Consider the following 15,160-nt stretch of genomic DNA (forward strand, 5'->3'; position numbering starts at 1 on the left):
CCATGGCTCAATTGACGAGTGATGGAGTGAAGTCCCCTAGTCAGGCACTTGGTGTGTTCGAGGTGTCAGAATCATGGCTCTTGTGTGCCATTTGTAGAATCACCACACATACCACAAAGGCATGCAAATACAATGGGAGGAAAGCACATGTAGTCTAAGCAAACATTGTGGAAAGCTCAACCCGCCCCACTAATGGCTCCACAGGATTCATACAGAGAAGGCCACCAATCCACCCACGTGGGAATTTTCCTCCCAGGTATGTGCCTGGAGCTCAACGACCCACTTTCACATGGTTCTATTACATTGCCCCAGGTCTTCGCAAATCTTACTCTGAGATTTTTTGGAGGAAGCATAGGGTAGAGGTGGAAGAAGCCTAGGCTTCAGTATCATGCCTACAGGCAGTAAATCTTATGGAAATCGAGGCTCTAGATGAGCAAGAATTAATCAAGCCGACCATAGAGGTGGCAGAATCATCCGCTCTATGGTGGTGACAAGATCCATGCAACCCGAGACTCCAAAGGTGGGGAAATAACCAACCTTGGATAAGAGGGGTTAGCAAAAAGGTTGTCACCTGGCAAGAGTAGAACAAGGTATGGACGGAGGTGCCCAATTAGGTGGAAATGTAGCAGGATCGAGAGACATTGCAAAAAAGGAGCCAGAAAGGCCAAGGCCGATCTACTATCAGCAACAAGAAGCCAAAGTCATCATACTACCGATGAACCCAAATGAGGGAGGCAAAGTGCCCTCACCATAACCAGATGGGAACTAGGAGACGCTACCACATAATTTGTGGGAAGATCTTAAGTGGTAGCTCCTCACATTAGTGCCGAACTTCAAGGAGTAGCTACTATGCCGCCTGATGCCCTAGGAGGAGAAGATGGCACCCTCATAGCCTCTGGAAGCCATGCACATTGAGAGGACAAAAACTCTCTCCCAGGGAAGCCCCTATTTATGATGAAGCCATCTTGATGATCCAAGTCAAGTTGGCCAGAGTGGACATAAAAGAAATACTGTTGGATGGTGTATTAGGACTCAACATTTTATGGATACGACATGCAAAATGCTTGGGTTGAGTAGATGGGATCCAGCCCCGTTTGCCATGAAAAAGGTGGATCAAAGGTGAGTTCACCCACACAAATTAATCCGCGACCTCACACTGTAATTCTCTAGATTAACTTTTGATATTGCAGTAGTGGTGCTCCACTTGGAGGACATAAAAGGTGCCTACTTGATGTTACTGGGCAAACCATGGCTTAGGTAGGAAAGGAGTAAGCAAGACTGGGATGTGGAAAGGATAACTATCTAGCGCGAGGAAATAAGAAAGTCGAGATTTTTGTAGTCGGTCAAAGGAAAGTGGAGAATCCTTCTCGATCAAAAGTAGCTGAGGGAGTAAACATGCTTGACAGATTAGACCTCAATAAAGAGGAAGAATATCTCCAGTAGAATGCAAATATGATCAGCCTGTTTGAGGTTGATGTGGTTTGAATCATGGAGAGACATATTGACAAACCCTTCATCACAAGAATGAAGCCACAGCAAGGATGAGCCCAATCCACTGAGTGAAGGAAAATTTTATGATTAGGTTGAAGAGTTTTATGAAGCCTTAGCAAATGATGGCAATACATCGAGTTTGCAACAAATCATTACAGCAGTAGACAAAGCCTTTGAAAGAAACCTAAAGTGACCCAAACGTGTCAGAGAAGATGAAACACTGAGTCATGGAAAATGTTCACAGTCGTGCAAACGTTCACTCGACTCCATTTTGTTGAAATTTAAGCATTGTGATGAGCTATGGTGGTGGATCAAACACTAGAATCAACATCATTAACAAAATGATTAGCAAATAAATTAAGACGTGATTAGGAAATAAATTAAGACGTAATTAGTGGGTAATTAGCAAATAGATTAATGTAGGCATGGATACTCAAAAACCAAAAAATTCTCATTCGGGCAATGCCTCAATTTATAGAGTTTACATCAAGCATCTAATCCCACTGATTTATACATGATTCACTCCACCTCTTTTCCCTGATTCTCTCCACCTCTTCACTTTTTCCATAATATCTCCTAGAATATCTCCACACTTCCTAAATCTTCTCATGCTACCCTTTATTCTCTCCCAGTAGATTCTTCTCACCTTTTCACAGGTTCTTTCACATTTACTCAATCTCTTTTACAGCCTCTTCCCGCACACACCCTATTCACTTGTATTAAGTTCAACACCTCCCCTCAAGTGAATACTCCTAGTACACCTAGACCCTATACCAAGTTTGACTTCCCTTACTTGATAGTCCGCGACTAGTGTCTACACCTCCCCTCAAGTTAACTTAGCACACCTGGACCCTGTACCAAGTTTCTCTCTTACTTGATAGCCCGCAACCAGTGCCTCAAGTCCCTAAACTCCATAGTCCTTGACACTCTCTCTCAGCGACCTTGACTAAAGTGCTCACACATACATCTACCACGTGGCCTACATCATTGATGGCTCAGAGGTGGTTTTACTTTGTTGGGGCAGGTTACATTGGGTTGTGGGGTCTCTCTCTCTCTCTCTCTGAGATTTTCACATGGCTCCTCACTCTTTGGAGCCTCACATCTTCTCTTGTCTTAAGTCTTCTTGTCGTGGCAGCTTCTCTCCATGCGTCCGTCTCTTCTTTCAGTCTTCTTGTGGGCAGCTTCTCTTCTTGTGGTAGCTTCTCTTCTCATGTCCATGTCTTCCTTTAGATCTTCTTGGTGTGGATCCTCTTCTTGGAAAGAGATATTCTTCTTCTTCCATGGCTGGGACCATGAGCTTGTCCGTCAGGTCTTTTTGCTCCATGTGAGCAACATGTTTCAATGTTTTGCTGACAGTTTCTTTGGGCTTTTGATGTTCATCTTGTGTCATTATGCAATGCAGACCCAAATTTATGGGGGAGGTCTTACCTCTTGCCTTATTCTGGACAAGGGCAGTGTCTGATCCCATATTTACACTGATGTAATGTGCCCAATACATAATGCGTATAGCATTCATTCTTATGCACATTCCCAAACGCAACTTTGGCTATGAATAATCTTTATTTTGAGTAAGATTTGCAGGCATTAACTAAGGGTTAAATGCAAAATGATGATTATCATAATTTTATCAGCACAATTTTACCAAAAATTACATTAAATCAAGGGTAACCAATTTGTACGGGATGGTTGGAGTATCAAACCAACTCCGAATTGCAATCTGAAGTTATAGGGATCTGTATCAGATACCTAATGGTTAATTTGAACCCTCAATTGCACCAAAATATAGTGATTAGCACTGATTAATCACTGATTAGCAAATTAATCCACTGTTTTATGTGCAAAAAATAGAGTATGCGGGGAGTCCAGATCTGGTGCCTTAGACTTCAAATGCGCTCAAATTCTTTCAAAGGCATCAATAGCAATGAGTCTAGTAGAGGATTAAGCCAATAAACACAAGATTTGACCAAATATTGAAAGCTTGATCTCTGTTTTACCAAAGTCACCTACAGATTTGATGAAGAGCTTGGATCTCAGTGTAGACTTGATGAAACTGAATTCTGTCTTCACTAGCTTGTAGAGCATGCTTGAAAACACCTTGGGCTAACAGGAATTGAAGCAATTTGATTTGATGAAGTGGTAATGTCAAAAACTCCTCAAAAAAAAGGTGCGAGCGAAATTCGCAATTTCTTCCTCATTCCTTGGCGGTTTGCGCTTTTGTTTGGATGAGCTTGAGGAGCATAGAGTTGGCTATCATATGCTAGAAGGATTTGGCCTAATTTTTTGTGTGCAAGGTGAATGAGTTCCTCCACTAGCTGGGGGTACAGAGGTGAGTTGAAAAAAGAGAAAAAATTATAATTTTCTACTAATCCTAATTAGCAAAGTAATTAGCAAGATAATGAGCTAACAAATTAGCATGGCTCTGATACCACATTGAAATTTGAGCATTGTGATGAGCTATGGTGGATCAAACACTAGAATCAACATCATTAACAAAGTGATTTGCAAATAAATTAAGATGTAATTAGCAAATAGATTAGTGGGTAATTAGCTAATTAGTGGGTAATTAGCAAATAGATTAATGTAGGCATGGATACTCAAAAACTAGCAAATTCTCATTAGGGCAATGCCTCAATTTATAGAGTTTACATCAAGCATCTAATCCCACTGATTTCTCCATGATTCACTACACCTCTTTTCCCTAATTCTCTCCACCTCTTCACTTTTCCTAGAATATCTCCACACTTCCTAAATCTTCTCATGCTACCCTTTATTCTCTCCCAGTAGATTCTTCTCACCTTTTCACATGCTCTTTCACATTTACTCATTCTCTTTTACAGCCTCTAACCAAGGGCTTGTTCCCGCACACACCCTATTCACTTGTATTTTCAACACATTTTTGGAAAAAAAACCAAAAATTACCTTTTTCAAATTTATGGAGACAAAAGACATACATTCATGTCAAACATTTTAAAAAAACCACTACTTTTGTGGAAAAACATGCATAAAACATTACTTACATTTTACTCTAAATCCAAAAACATCCAATTTGAAAAAAGAATTACAAAGGAGAAGAACTCTTCCAATCAACTAGAAGAATCATTGGACCTTTTGCTTAAAAATATCAATTGTTTTCTAGCACAAGTGTCCATAAGTTTTTAACTTAAATCCATACACAAGAATTTCTATATCATACAAATTAAGCATGTCCACATGTTGACGAATTACACTTTTCTTTCCTTTTTTGCTTTCAATTGTTTAAGCATCTCTAGATCATACTTTGTCTTGAGCATAAATACGTTTTGCACCAATACACGTTTCTAGACTCTGTGTTATATGTAGCGTGTTATCTACAAACTGATAGGTGGTAAAATTGACATTACTTTTAGACCCAATATAATTTGATGAAACTCTCTTATATGGGACTAGTGCATTATCTAAGAAAATAAAATTTCTTTGTATACAAAGTTGATTCAATGTTTGAATTTAAGTATATTTGATATTAAGGTAGGTAGGTATATGGAGTCCATGGCCATAGAAGAGGTTGAAGGCAAAGATGTCTCTAGATTGAGATAGAAATCCAACGATCCAAACGGTCAAATTTTAGATGGTAGTGATTACTACAATTTTTCACTTTACTTTATTTTGATCTAATAGCTCGATTGTGAGTTATAGTCTTTGCAAAAACACAGCTTTTAGTTTATAACAGTTAAATTTTAAGCCATGAAAATGATAAAAGTTATTGTTTTAAAAATTTGATGAAAATTTGGATTCTAGAATCCACTTTGTTGATTTTGGAATCCAATATTCCGTGACAAACTGAAGTTTCTATCATGATAGTGAAATTTTTGTCCAAAAAAAGAGAAATTTTCGTCCATAATAATTTTACTTTTATTAGACGAAAAATTTAGTCCATCGGTGGAAAACATTTTCATCAACAGAATTTTTTCCGTTGTTGATGGAAAAAAATTCCGTCGATGAGAATTTGGATTCCAGAATCCAAGTAGAATTTGGATTCCAGAATCCACTTGGATTCTGCAATCTGAATTTCCGTCGATGGTTTGAAATTTTTGTCACCGAAAAGTTTTTCCATAAAAAATTTTATTGACGATAAAAATTCCATCGATGGAAAAAATTCCCGTCAAAAATTCCATCGAGGGAATCCAAATTCTCATCAACAAAAAACTTTTACATCGAAAATTGCATCGTCAAAAATTCCGTCGATGAAAAAATTTCCGTGGATAAAAATTTGGATTCTAAAATCCAAATTTTATCGACGAATTTTTTTTTATTGATGGAAAAAAAATCCGTGGATGAGAATTTGGATTCTAGAATCCAAGTCCTGATCGCGACAAAAAAATTTACGTTGAAAATTTCATGGACGGAAAATATTTCCGTCAAAAATTCTGTTGATGAAAAAATTTCCATGGATAAAAATTTGGATTCTAGAATCCAAATTTTATCGACGGAATTTTTTTCCGTCGCTGATGAAAAAGAAAATCCGTCGCGATGAGAATTTGGATTCTAGAATCCAAATTTCCGTCGACAAATTGACATTTACATTGTTGGATTGAAACTTTCGTCGACGAAAATTTGGATTCCAGAATCCAAGTGCATTCTAGAATCCAGATTTTTTTTTCCCATCGACGGCCTTTTTTTATCGACGGAAATTTTTATTCTCGATAAGCTTGATTTTTTGTCTTGTAAAAGTAAAATTTTTATTCATAATGGACCAAAATTTCTCTTTTTCGGATGGAAATTTCACTCTCATGATAGAAAGGTTAGTCTTTTGGATTCCAGAATCTACTTTGTAAATAAAGTGGATTCTATAACCCAAATTTCTATCAATTTTTCAAAATGACAACTGTTGTCATTTTCATGGTCCAAATCTAAATGTTATAAACTAAAATTTATGTTTTTGCAAAGACTATAACTCTAAATCGAACTACTAGATCAAAATAAAGTAAAACTAATAAATTATAGTACTCACTACCATCTAAAATTTGACTGCCTGGATCGTTGGTTTTCTATCTGAATCTAGAGAAATCGTTTCGTTCAATAAGCCTCTTCTATGGCCATGGACTCCATATACCTTCTTATCTTGATATCAAATATATGCTCTTATTCAATGATTGGGATAAAGTGCAATGATTGGGATGAAGTTAGTAAATTCTTGTAGAAGAAAAGGCACATTTTTGTAATTCTAAGTAAAGAATGTATTATAGATTACATAGACATGCGTGAATTATTAGTAGTTTTAAAGAATATTAGATCTTGTCTCATTGACCTTGTTTTTCATGACTCACGAACATTTTTCACGACTCGCTGAACATTTTTCATGACTCGCTGTTATGAACTGATGGAGATTAATGTGCTAAAAGACATGGTGTGAGCTTAATGATTGAATGAATCAAACAATGGAAATGATCATCACATAAGCAAACTCACACCAATAGTAACACATACTACAACTTAGATAATAATGAGATGTAACCAATGAGAAATAGAGTATACTCAAGGTCACCACAAGCATCAAATAAACACAAGCTAATGGAAAATGCAAAGAGGAGAGTATTTCCACAAAGAACCACTTAGTATATTTATCACTAAGCAAGTACAAAAAGCATAGTCATTACACTCTCCACTTAGCTCTCTAGTTAGCTCTCAAGTGTGAGTAGTATACCTTGTTTATATAGGCTCAAGAGAAGGAGGCGCCTAGGGCCCATGAATCTCTTCACCTCCCTTAGATTTCTCACTAGACTCACCTAAATAGTGATGCGTCAATCATTGGAAATTATCTACTAGACCTACACTCAATTACCCGGGTGAACTCCTAAGAAACCATATGTATCACGTGTGTTTAAGGGGTATTAAAAAAAACCCTTACCTATGAATTTTTCATGAATAAAATGACCCCTTTTTCTTTAAGGACTTATAGGTTTTTTTTCAAAATTGATTTAAAAGACCCCTTCGATAAATGTATTTTTGTAAATGTACTTTATAAATTTAAATTAAAAAACCCCTTCATTTGAACTCACGTGGTATATACTTATGTATTTTTGGGTGAACCCCCCGAGCTCAGTTACTCTAGTAAATGAGCCTTCTAACCTTAGAACCAGACACTTAAGGTATCACTAAGGATATCACACTAAGAATAGATATCCTTAGTGTGATATCACACTAAGAATGGATGCTAGATCACATATCTTTTAACATCCTCCCTTGATCAAGAAGTACCCCATGGGCTATAAAAAGTACCCCACGGGCTATAAAAAGTCATACATAACAACTGAAAAAATAAGGAGTTGGAGAAGTTTGCATCCTCCTTCTCTGGTTACTTTGCCTTGCCCTTCTCTTTCTCCTCTTCATCCTTCTTCCTTTTGAAGAAATCTTTTGATGATGTGGCCCTTGTTTTTACAATAGTACCAAGTCCTAGGAGCCTTGGTCTTCTTGTCCTTGGCTGTAGTGGAATAGACATGCTCCACTAGAACTGGTGTTAAAGAAGCTGAATCTTTGGAACCCTCCATGCGGGTTTCCTATAGGAATGAGGGGAGAAGTCGACGAGGTAAGAGTATGATTGGTTTGACTGGCTATCATTGAGACACACTGTTCATAATAAGGAGGCATTCTAGAGAGCAACACATAGATGGCATCCTCTTCATCATCAATGGTAGCACCTGCACCATTGAGTTGATCAATCATACATCGAATGTGATTGACATGAGAAGAAACACTAGCTTTGTCATTCTTTTCCATTCTGTAAACAAAAAAATGTTTTGCTGAAGGGGTGAAGGACTGCTATAAGTCTCTTCACACCACGGGGGCGGGGGGGAGAAGAGTTAAGGACACTGCCTCCTAGCAAGAGGGGGATAGAGGAAAATTGCCTCCTAGCAAGAGAGGAAAATTACCTTATCTGAAAAGTGGCAAATAAGGGGGTGTGGCTATAAGGGACAGCTATACTACAGCAAGTACACTACATTGGGACAGACGGCGGTACGGACAACGGCACAACAGAGCATAAGCTACGCAGAAATGCATGTTGCCCATGGAGCACCCCGAGGGTTTATATAATTATGGGGTACGGGTATGGGCGCTGTGCAAAGCAAGGACAAAAGGATGGTGTACCAGCAAAGGCTATAGATCAGTGGCCTGCATAGCTCACGGGGAAAGATACGGTGTCGGTTAATAGGGAAAGGAGTGGTATGCATGTACCTTATCTGGTCACGGGCAGCATGGGTGTCCATGTAACGATACGTGTGGACCACACAGTGGGCGACCGTCCTTTGGTTCTTGTGCGGCCATCATACGAGAACCCTGGTAAGTGTGTACGGTCCAAATTTTGGGGCAAAGTCTCCAAATTTGGGGCACTGGCCTTGATTTGCATGCCGGATCTCCCCGAGGGGCGATTTTTTTATATCTCGGATGTTCTCCTGGTCATTGGGGTGCAGACTATTTGTCAGTTGACGCCCGGTCGTGCATTTATCAAGGTTTAAAGGTCATCGCTTTTTAACTAAAAATTACTGAAATTTGCGTATAAGCTTGATCTCGTGTCCGTTTTGGATGCTGTAAAATCCTATATTAGGGTAAAATCACGCGCATATTCCAAATTTGGGCTCAAAATTTGAAGATTCTAAGTAGAAATGATGCATTTAATAAAATCATTGATTTTTACATCATAAAAACTCATAAATTTATCTATTACATGGACATTTCTTTATTAGTGAAGATGGGTATGTTACAGTTTCAGAAAGTAACACAAAGCTTGGATTAAACACAAAGTGTATATAATAATGTTAAAGCTCTCCTACACAACAGAAGGTGGTGAGACCCTTCTTTTATAGGCTCAATGAAGGGTCTCTCATCCACTTTCCCACTTCCCCTCTCATGCCACCTAGAAGTGGTACCTTTAACGAACCATGGGTTATAAGCTAACCCATGGTGTACACCTTTGCCTAACCCTTAGCATAAATGTATTAAATCCAATGATACAAACTAAGTGATGGATGTAGATCAAGCTATTCTCAACACCCTCTCTTGATCTACGTACCACGTAAGGTGTGTAGATCAAGGAGTCACATAGTCACATAGTATCACAAAGAAAAATTTTCACAAAGAAACTAAAAAGATCAATCTGAATCCGAACAATATTAGCCTCCTCCTCACATTTACGTTTTCCTTTGTCTTACGCCCCTCCCTTCATTGAACCTATAAAAGTAGGGTCTCAACAAATAGAGCATGGCCAAAGTTTAGTCAAGAACCCCATCACTTAAAACATGGTCTTGGTCTTGATCGAATCAATCCATTTTCGCATAGATCAAGGAAGTGGTTAACTTGGCCGGTAGTGCTTATCAATTACAACAACCTACCACCATTCATGTACATAAAGAAGAAGCATCTAATATTGAGTTTATGGATTCCAAGTACACATGCACAAGCAACATGATCTAAAATTATATCCACCCAACATGTTTGTACTTCTTGAATACTCTGATTTGATACAACACTTTGATGGAGGAAAACGACAAGTAAAAGAAATCAATGTGTACATGGCACCACTCATCAATGATCTACAACAACTATGGAAAGAGATAAAAGTGCTTGACGTGTCCAAGCCTACAAGCAAACAAAACTTTGAGGCTTGTGGCATTCTAATAGGGACTATTCATGACTATCTTGCCTATGGTTATTCTTCAGTATAGAGTTACTTTGTTTGGATTTGAAAGTGATCTAGAATAACAATTGCACTAAGACTTTGATTGTTTGTAGATCTATCAACAAAGGATTACAAGGCATGTCCACCATGTAAGGATTGGCTGCGATCAAAATATAGCAAGAATCTCAACAAGAGTATATATCTCCAACATAGAAGATTTTTGCCTGAAGTACACATATTGCAATCGAAAGAACAAGCAAGATATTTCAATAGAAGGATTGACAGTGGAGTGTGCCCTATACGTATGACTCCTATGGATTGGTATAGAAAAATGGACAATTGGGCCTATTATTGATCCAAATGCAGAGCCCACAAGCTCATATATTGCAATGAAAATAACAAGAAAGACATTTCAATAGAAGGATTGAGAACTGTGGAGTATGAGTGGAGTGTGCCCTATATGAATGACTCCTATGGACTGGTATAGAAAAATGGACAATTGGGGGGGCTATTATATATCCAAATGTAAAGCTCACAAGCTCATATTGTGATCGAAATATTAAGAAAGACATTTCAATAGAAGGATTAAGTGTCGAGTGTGCCTTATATGAATGACGTCTATGGCTTGGTGTAGAAAAATGGACAATTGGGCCTATTCTAGATCCAAATGCAGAGATCACAAACGATGAGGAAGACGAGGATTGTCATAGAGATAGAGAGAAAAATTTGATGTCACCTGAGATTTCAATATTGTGTAGTTTGGAATATTAGAAAGAATTGAAAATCACACATATTCTTGATGCCATGCATATTTTAAAAAATGCTAGACACTCACTTTGGAAACATCTTGTGGGTATCAAAGATACAGAGGTTGTGAGGGCCGATTTAAAGAAGCAAAACTTTAAACCATCTTTACGGCCTATTGTAAGTCCTAAAACGGGAAAGATAACTTATCGTCATATGCACCATGGGTACTGACAAAGGGTGAGATGAATACGATCAATGATAGGATGAGATCGATACGTATACCTACAAGATATGGTGCATCATTGGGAAACCTGTTTACTATGGATGACAACACTTTTTCTGGATTAAAGATACATGGCATAACTTCCTACTAAAGGTAGGCCATGGCTATGAATCTTATTCTTGACAGTTGTTAATTTGTGTGGATACTAACATCAATGTGGACTATTTGCAGCATATCTTGCTACTTGTAATTGATGGATGCTTAACCGAGGGCATTCAAGATATCATATACCATTTGGGGGGTCACTTGCGAGGTATTGCTTCTTCAAAAATGCATCTAGGGTTCTTCTTTGCAATTTAAGTTAGTTATCGATTGGTGCTTTTTTAGTTTCTAGGTGGATCACGTCAAAGGAAATAGACACTCGGGAGATTCCACAAAAACGTTAGATTGCATGGAGTTTCTATGCTTGATGGAAAAAGAATTTCCTACATCCTTTTTTGACATCCAAACCCATGTGCTTATGCACCTTGTTGAGGAGGTAGAGTTTGTTGGAGTTGTAACAACACGATTGATATTCCGGATTGTAAAATTTATATGAATCTTGAAGGGTCTTGAAAGATCCAAAGCATCTCCAACTGCCAGCTTGTAGGCATCTCAGAGGGCTGATGGAGGCCTATTAAAGGAAATTAGAGTTGGAGCATGGTGTATGAAAAGATGCAAGGGGAAAGAGAGCTTGAGCTCTTGCAAGCACACACACACACTCACAAAAACCCTAATAGCGAACACACAAGGTGAGAGGCTGAAAATCTTCTTTATCTCTACTCAACACTCAACACACCATATACAAGATAAGAGTACACGCAATATGAAAGGTACTCAACCAATACATACACGGGTTCTCTATAGTGTGAACCCGACTAAATGATCTGGCCCTATAACTATGCCAGTCTCTAGAATGGCTGTTACACAGCCTGTCATCCCACTGGCCGCATATCACCCAAGATCTCACCAACCATGCCAGTGGTGTAAGTGTGGGGCCTATCCCCCATGCGGGTCATGAGTGTCCACCGCCTCACTAGATGAGCTCGATATCTCAACACTCCCCCTCGAGCTCAACTCCATCTCATGTACACCAAGCGAAGCCCTGAATCTGCGGAGCTTCTCTGTACCCAATGCTTTGGTGAAGATGTCAGCTACCTGATCCTTTGTGCTGACATAAACAAGGTCAAGATCTCTTGCCAAGACCTTCTCTCTGACGAAGTGGTAGTGGACCTCTATGTGCTTCGTACGAGCATGAAAGACTGGGTTCCTGGCCAACTGTATACTGCTAATGTTGTCACAGAAAATGACAACTTGTCTATCCACTGATAGACCCAAATCTGCAAGTAGCTTTCTCAACCAAGCTACCTCACATGCTACCATAGTAGCTCCTCTGTACTCGGCCTCTGTACTCGATAGAGCAACCGTAGGCTGCTTCTTGCTGCTCCAAGTCACAGCAGCACTCCCCAAAGAAAACATGAATCCACTGGTAGATCTTCTATCTGAGATACTACCAGCCCAATCAGCATCTGTGTACCCATGTACACATATCTCTATCCCAGTCTCATAGAATAGTCCACAATGCAAAGTAGACTTCACATACCTCAGTATGCGTCTCACTGCATCCAAATGCGGTTTCCGTGGAACCTGCATAAACTGACTCACCAACCCAACAACATAGCTCAAATCTGGTCTGATGATCATCATGTATATCAAACTTCCTACAATGCTCCTGTACATAGTAGGATCCTCCAAGATCTCTCCTGAATCTGCACTCAACTTGCCATTCTGATCCAATGGCATAGAAATAGGTTTACAGCCTGTCATACCATACTTAGACAACATGTCCAAGCCATACTGTCTCTGCAGTAATCCAATACCATGTGGTGACCTAATCACCTCAATGCCCAAGAAATATCTAAGCTCCCCCAGATCCTTCATCTCAAACTTCTGTCTTAGCAAGATCTTTACATCAAAGATCTCTGCATCATGGTCCCTCATAATGATCAAGTCATCTACATAGATGACAACAAGCACAACCCCTCTATCACCATGTCTCACATACAGCGAGAAATCTGCATTGGCTACATGAAAGCCAATAGTGGCAAGATATTCAAAAATCTTGTCAGACCATGCTGTTGGTGCTTGTTTTAAGCCATACAAGGCTTTCTTCAACCTGCAAACATGCTCGGGGTGACCCACATCCTCATATCCAGGTGGCTGCAACATATACACCTCTTCTTGCAAATCCCCATGCAAGAATGCATTCTTTACATCCATATGATGTAAAGACCATTGCTTTGACGCAGCCACTGCTATCACAACTCTCACCGTTGCCATCTTGGAAACTGGGCTGAAAGTTTCCTCATAATCAATCCCATATGTCTGCGCATATCCTTTGGCTACCAATCTAGCCTTGTACCTGTTTATGCTTCCATCACTGTTATGTTTAACTTTGTACACCCACTTGCATCCAATGGCTTTCTTGCCTTCAGGCAATTGCACTAAATCCCAAGTTTCATTTCCATATAGTGCATCCATCTCCTCATCCATAGCTTTCTCCCAACACACATTTCCAACAGCCTCATCAATGCATGTGGGCTCTACAACCTGCACAACCTTTGCCATATATGCATAGTGATGTGCCACATAACCATCATATGTAAATCTCTGCACAGGGTTCTTCACTCTCCCTGATCTTCGCAGCTTTTCATTCATGGCTTCCATAGCCTTCTTTACACCAGGTGTTCTCATAGCTGGGATCCCAAGCTCCTCATCAAGGCTCATATCTGAGCCACTAGACTCTCCATCAACATGAGAATGCCCTACAGAAATGTCAGGCACACCAAGGGGCTCAACCACTTTCTCTTTTCCTTTACGTGATGTAGTAATCACATTTGCAGGGTTGGTATTATGACGTAGCCTGCCACTCCATGGTCTATCAACAGACCCACTAGATGAGGACTCTCCTGGTCCACTCAAAGACTGTGATTGCTGACCTGCATTCTGTGCAACCACACTTCCACTCACATCAGCCCCAACAGCTTCTTTTTCAGCAGCATACCAGCTGCTCATCTCATCAAAGACAACATCCCTGCTTACCCTTAGCTCACATGTAGCAGATCCCTTTTGCTCAAGGGAGTATCCAATAAACACACATTTTTCAGCTTTTGGATCCAGCTTAGTTCTCGGCTCATCTGGCACATGCACATATGCAATGCATCCAAAAACTTTCAGATGAGACAAATCTGGTTTCTTGCCAGTAAACCTCTCCTCTGGAGTTACATCATGTATGGCTGTAGTTGGAGTCCTGTTCATGATGTATACTGCTGTAGAAACAGCCTCAGCCCAATAGCAATGCGGGATATTCTTCTCTTCTATCAATGCTCGCGCAATCTCAGCAATGTGCCAGTTTTTTCGCTCAGCAACTCCATTTTGTTGCAGAGTGTATCTGCATGTAAACTGTCTCCGAATACCATTCTTCTTCAAAAATTCAGAGAACTCATTGGAGAAGTACTCTCCCCCTCCATCTGACCTTAGGCACTTTACATATTTCCCTGTTTGCTTTTCAACTAAAACTCTGAAATTCTGAAAGTGAGTGAACACCTCACTCTTCTCCTTCATGAAATATACCCACACTTTCCTTGTGTGGTCATCAATGAAAGTCACATAATATCTGCAGCCTCCATAGATATGGTCTTCGTAGGACCCCATACATCTGAATGCACAACATCTAGTGCATTTCTGCTCACATATCTGTTACGTGGAAACACATGCTTTGTTTGCTTCCCAACTTGGCATGCTTCACATATTTTCTGCATACCTTCCACTTTAAATTTTTGGCAGCCCTGTCACAATTCCTTTTGTTTGTATAGACTTCAATCTTTGCACATTTACATGTCCAATCCTTTTATGCCAAATGTCTGTGTCTGTAACAATTCCTGAACCATTTGCAAACATCACAGCACTCATTTCAGGCATGTCTACATTCAACGTAAACATTTTGCCCA

This window comes from Cibotium barometz, chromosome 11 (assembly GCF_041138505.1).
Source record: "Cibotium barometz isolate CiBa-2024 chromosome 11, ASM4113850v1, whole genome shotgun sequence".
NCBI lineage: Eukaryota > Viridiplantae > Streptophyta > Polypodiopsida > Cyatheales > Cibotiaceae > Cibotium > Cibotium barometz.